Source organism: Cervus canadensis, chromosome X, assembly GCF_019320065.1.
Source record: "Cervus canadensis isolate Bull #8, Minnesota chromosome X, ASM1932006v1, whole genome shotgun sequence".
Classification (NCBI taxonomy): domain Eukaryota; kingdom Metazoa; phylum Chordata; class Mammalia; order Artiodactyla; family Cervidae; genus Cervus; species Cervus canadensis.
In genome coordinates this window covers 98,893,798-98,898,782 of record NC_057419.1, presented here as the reverse complement: position 1 = coordinate 98,898,782, position 4,985 = coordinate 98,893,798, and the positions used below count along the sequence as shown (strand labels likewise).

Below are 4,985 nucleotides of genomic sequence, written 5' to 3'. Positions count from 1 at the left end.
CCTCAGTCCTTCCTCAGTGTCCTCACCTTGACTCTCAAAAGAAAGAAGATCTTTCCCACTGCCCATCTGAGGCCCTGCCCCTTCTAACAATTGCCTAATGTCTCCGAGACACAGATGCGAAAGTCAGAAGAGGCTGCCAAGTGCTCATCCCACCACCAGGGTGGCCCAGGGCTGACAGTAGGGTCAGGAATCTGAGGGGTTCCTTAATCCTCCCTCAAGAACCTCATCTTGAGCTCTGGCATATCTGGGGATGCCCCTTGTGTTGACCAGAGGCGGGACCCTCACATCAAGTCTCAAGGATCACAGAGGGTAGATGAGCACATGCTGCCTTTCCTGACATCTGGGTCTCAGAGAAACTGGGGACCTGGGAAAGGGGGTGTAGCCTCAGGTGAGCAGAGGGAAGAAGCCCAGCTCCTCCAGGGTTTCAATTTGAGGACCCTGACGGGCAATTGAGGGGACCCTGGACCCAAATCAGAGGAGACCTCAGAAAAGCCTGGAGCTGCTGTTGTTCCTCGGCCGTTCTGGGATATGATGAGCCCAAAGTGCATGGTCTCACTTCCTGACATCTGGGTCTCTGACTGGGGACCTCGCATACGGGGCGGGGCCACAGGGGGGGGCCGATTCCCAGGTCCTGTAGGGTTGAAGACCTTGAGGACCCTGAAGAGGGACTAGAGCACCCTGAACCCCTAATCAGAGGAGACCTCAGAGAAGCCCGACTCTGTTCTCACTGCACGGCAACTGTGGAGTCAGGATGACTGCCACAGTCGTGAGCTGACTTCCTGACATCCGGGTCTTCAAGAGACTGGGATCCTGGTATAAGGGGCGGGGCTTCAGTTGCAGAGAGGCGAGAATCCAGGTCCTGCGCGGAGGCAAGGTGAGGTTCCTGCAGGAGGACTGCGGGTACCCTGAGTGAGGATCGATGGAACCCCATAGATCCCCATCCCTGTAGTCGGTCCTGGGAGCCCTTGGGGTGAGAAGAGCACACTAAGTCTGTCTGACTTCCTCACATGCGGGTCTCAGATGTGGGTGTCAGAGGGACTGGAGGCCTTGTGAAAGCAGCGGGGTCTCAAAATGGCAGACGGGACAATCGCGTGTCCTGCCTGGAGTCCAGGCTCCATGCGAGGAAGGATTGAGGCGGTTCGACCCCAACATGGAGGGATCTTGGCCCTTGTAAGAGGTTCTTGGAGGGCCCAGAGTGGGGTGAGCAGGGTGAGCAGTTTCTTGATCTCTGGCTTAGGGACCTCGGGAGGTGAGTTTACAGGCGGAGGTGAAGGCTTCAGGTTGGCAGAGGCTGGACTTCCCAACCCCGATGTAGGACTGAGCAGACCCCTGCCCCTGTAGTCAGTGCTTGGAGGCCAGGAAGGACGTGAGGAGGAGCTGAGGACCGAGCATCTCCCCAGCCTAGGACCCGCGCCAGGCCCTGGACAGGTGCGGCCGCATGTGGGGCCCCTCAGTGCTTTCTGTTTAGGCTTGTGTCTTGTTTTGAGTTTCCTTCTAATCCTCCAAAGGGGACCGTCCAGGTCATGCCAAGGGAAAGGTGAGCATTACAAGGTACCCACCACACAACTGGGTGTAATCCGAGTGTCTGTCCCCACCTAGCAGCACAGAAGGCCGAGGGCTGTGCCACAGTATAGCCCTTAGATGTCACCTCCATTTCTCTCACAGGAGCTCCAGGAACAAGGAGGCAAAGGCAGAGGTCTGAAGCCTGTGTCCTGAGTTCAGACAGCAGAGGAGGTCCAGGCAGTATCAGGAGTCAAGGTGAGAGGGTGACCTGAAGTGAACCAGAGGCTCCCTATCCCAGAACAGAGGGGGGCCCCAGGAGGTCCCAATTTCTCCCACTTTGTTGGACCCGGAAATCTCGGGCTGTGTTGACCGCACCCTGGGGAGCCAACTCACTTCCTCCTTTGGGTAGCCAGGGGAATGGCCTCCCAGAAGGAGCACTCCTGTGAGGTCTGAGAGCACCCCTCAAGGTGAGAGCTGTAAGTGGCCTGTGTCGTACCATCCAGGATGCATTTCTTAGCCCAGGTTGCTCACACCTCCTCTCTCCCAGAGGCCCTTGGTCCCCATCTGTACCTCTGCCTCACTTCCGTGTCTTGTTTGACCTCAGGCATTGTGCTCGTGGTTCAGATGAGTGAGGTCAGCAAACCTGAGGAAGACCTTCAGGACCCAGGCAAGTCCCAGGGCCCTGTTGAGGTGCCGCTATTGGCTGACGTGGGGGTAGCCGCATCCCACTTGGCCTCCTATGCCCTAGCATCCTCCTCCACTAATGTGGAGGCCCTGCCGCAAGAAATCCTTGATGGGATGATGGCTAACCTGCTGAAGTTCCTGCTCTTCAAGTATCGAGCCAAGAAGATGTCCTCCCAGGCGGAAATGCTGAATGAGGTCCTCGGGATAACCAGGAGCACTTCCCGGTGGTCTTCAGTGAAGTTTCAGAGTGCCTGAGGCTGGTCTTTGGTGTGGAGATAAAGGAGGTGGACCCCAAGGAGCACATCTACACCTTGGTCCCCACCCTGGGCCTCACCTGCAATGAGATACTGAGCGACGGGGAGGGCCTGCCCAAGGCCGGCTTCCTGGCACTGGTACTCAGCGTAATCATGCTGTGTGGAGACCCGGCCCATGAGGAGGCGGTCTGGGGAATACTCAGCAGGATGGGGGTGTATGTTGGGAGGGAACACTGTGTTTTTGGGGAACCCAGGGAGCTGGTGACCCTAATGTGGGTGAAGGAGGGATACCTAGAGTACCAGCAGATGCCTGACAGCCACCCTGCTCGCTATGTGTTCCTGTGGGGTCCCTGGGCCTATGTGGAGACCAGCAAGTGGCAAGTCATGGCATTTATGCTCAGGGTTAATGAAAGGAATTTGAGGGCATTCCCATTTCTGTGTGCAGAGGATGAGAGGGAGGAGGAATAGGGGGCCTGAACCAGAGGAGCAGCCAAGTTGTTCCTTTCCTCTGTGATTGAAGAGGAATTAGTCAGCCTTCTCAGAAGTGAGGGCCCTGGCCAGTTGGGGGAACCAGTTTGTAGCATCTTTTGGTTCCTGTTCTCTATGATGACGTGGGGATTCATCTCTGTTTTCTTTAGAAATTTTTCAAAGTTTGCTTTCAGAGAAGCCTAAAGAAACTTCAATAGCTTTGTGAACGATATTGATCCGAGTGTATTTGTGGTTACCCAGTTCAAAAACAAGAGTTTTGCTGTTTTGTAAAAGAGATTGGGAAGTCTTCCATTTTGTTCTGTGGTCCTGAACAAAATACAATGGCATAAAAATTAGAACTGTTTTGAAAACATGAACTTACATAGCAATAGTATTGAATGGAGAAGAATTAGATAATAAAAGGAATTGTAGTGAATTCATGCTTATGTCCTTCTTGTCTGTCATTCACAATAACTAAATTATCTCAGTTAGTTTAATTTTCCTGGGTGATTAAAGAAAGTAGCAGACAATCTGAGACCCCTGCTCACTGGCTCAGTTATTCCAAAGACGTGTACAGATTCTCTGCTCCGTGAAAGGCCATGTTAACAGTGGGGACACTAGGAGTAGCAGGACACCCCCACACTTACAGCAATGGTCGAGGAGCCGCAGTCACATGAGGTCTGTCTTGGGGGTGAGGGGAATCTCTGAGACGGATCATTGCTGTGAGGTGTCCTTTTGCTTCTTGGATAAACCCCAGAGAGATCTCTTTCTAGGGCAGGCAAGAAGGGGTCCTAGCTCTTGTCCCATAGCTGTTGACCACAGGGATGAAATAGATGTTTTCTATCCACCATCTGCTAGGAATCCTAGAGAAATGTGAATCTTGCTCTTTGATATGTGCCCAGTATTCCCTGTACTAGCCCTCTTGTCTCTGCCTTGGGAAGCTGATTAACAAGTACATTGAAATAACAGTTTCTTTGGTCATCTGGACTTTATGATTTTCACTTGTGCGCATGCTCTAGATTTCATTTGGATGAAATGAGTGAAGAGATGCTGCAAAAGTGGACAGGACCTGCTGTGTGACTAGAATCCTGGGATCTTTGAGTGAGCTGTGCCCAGCTGGAGACACTGCTCTACACCCCGAAACACACACAGACACTGAAATTGATATACATTCTCTGGGAGGGAAACACAGAACAGCAATTCTGAGTGGTTTTCTATTCCATTTCTAATTAAGCTGCCAATTCTCTGAGGTGTCCTGAAAACAAAACAATTTCCAGAGGAGAGAGGGAAAGAGTCTGAGATACGAATAAACGAGAAATATGTAGTAGCAGGTAAAGATGCAACATCCGCCAGCATCCCTGGGTTTAGGCAGGTTCAGAAGTGTGGAGGCAGCAGAGACCCAGGTTAAGGCTGTGCCTGGCATCAAAAGGCAGGAGCGACTTCCGGGCCTAAGGAGGTGGTGAGGTCACTGCAGTGGGGGTGTGGATGGGTGCAGGGGGCTAAAGGGGCAGCTATCCATGCTGAGTGCCAGAGAAAAAGGGGAACAGGTGATGTGATTCTGGTCACATATATGGCAGCTGCCAGATAGTCAGTGGATGCTTGGAAAAGATGGAGAATTTCAAGACCCATGTGAACTGCTCAGACTCTCCTCCCCCCAAAAAAGGAGAGTTTTAACTGCTGCTCTTTGCGGAGCATCTGCTAGGCAGTGTGGAATTGGAGAGATGTCAGGTGTTCAGTCACCTCTTGTCTTCCTCTCTCCCTGCACACATGGGGACACGACCCTGCCAGGCCTCTTCACTTAGGAAGGGTCATATGGTGACCCGGGTCCAGTGAGTTTTGAGCAGAAGCATTTTTGTCAATGACCATTTGTTCTGAAGGGACACGGGCACCTGGGGGTTAATCCCCAAGTCAGGAGAACACACAGACACAGACCACTCGAGTGCTTCCTCTTCCAGAGACTAAAATCCCTCACCTCTGACCCTTGAGAGGCTGCCCCACAGGGAATTGGCTGCAGGGATTCTACCCACCCCCTCAAAAGACCCACAGCCTGCCCCCGCCCCCCACGAGCTTCTCTGT

At 52.8% G+C, this 4,985-nt stretch overlaps 1 pseudogene; it reads left to right on the top strand.

Moving 5' to 3' along the window:
* Positions 1 to 653: 653 nt before the first annotated feature.
* On the top strand, positions 654 to 3,343 carry LOC122434929 (annotated as a pseudogene).
* Positions 3,344 to 4,985: the final 1,642 nt, after the last annotated feature.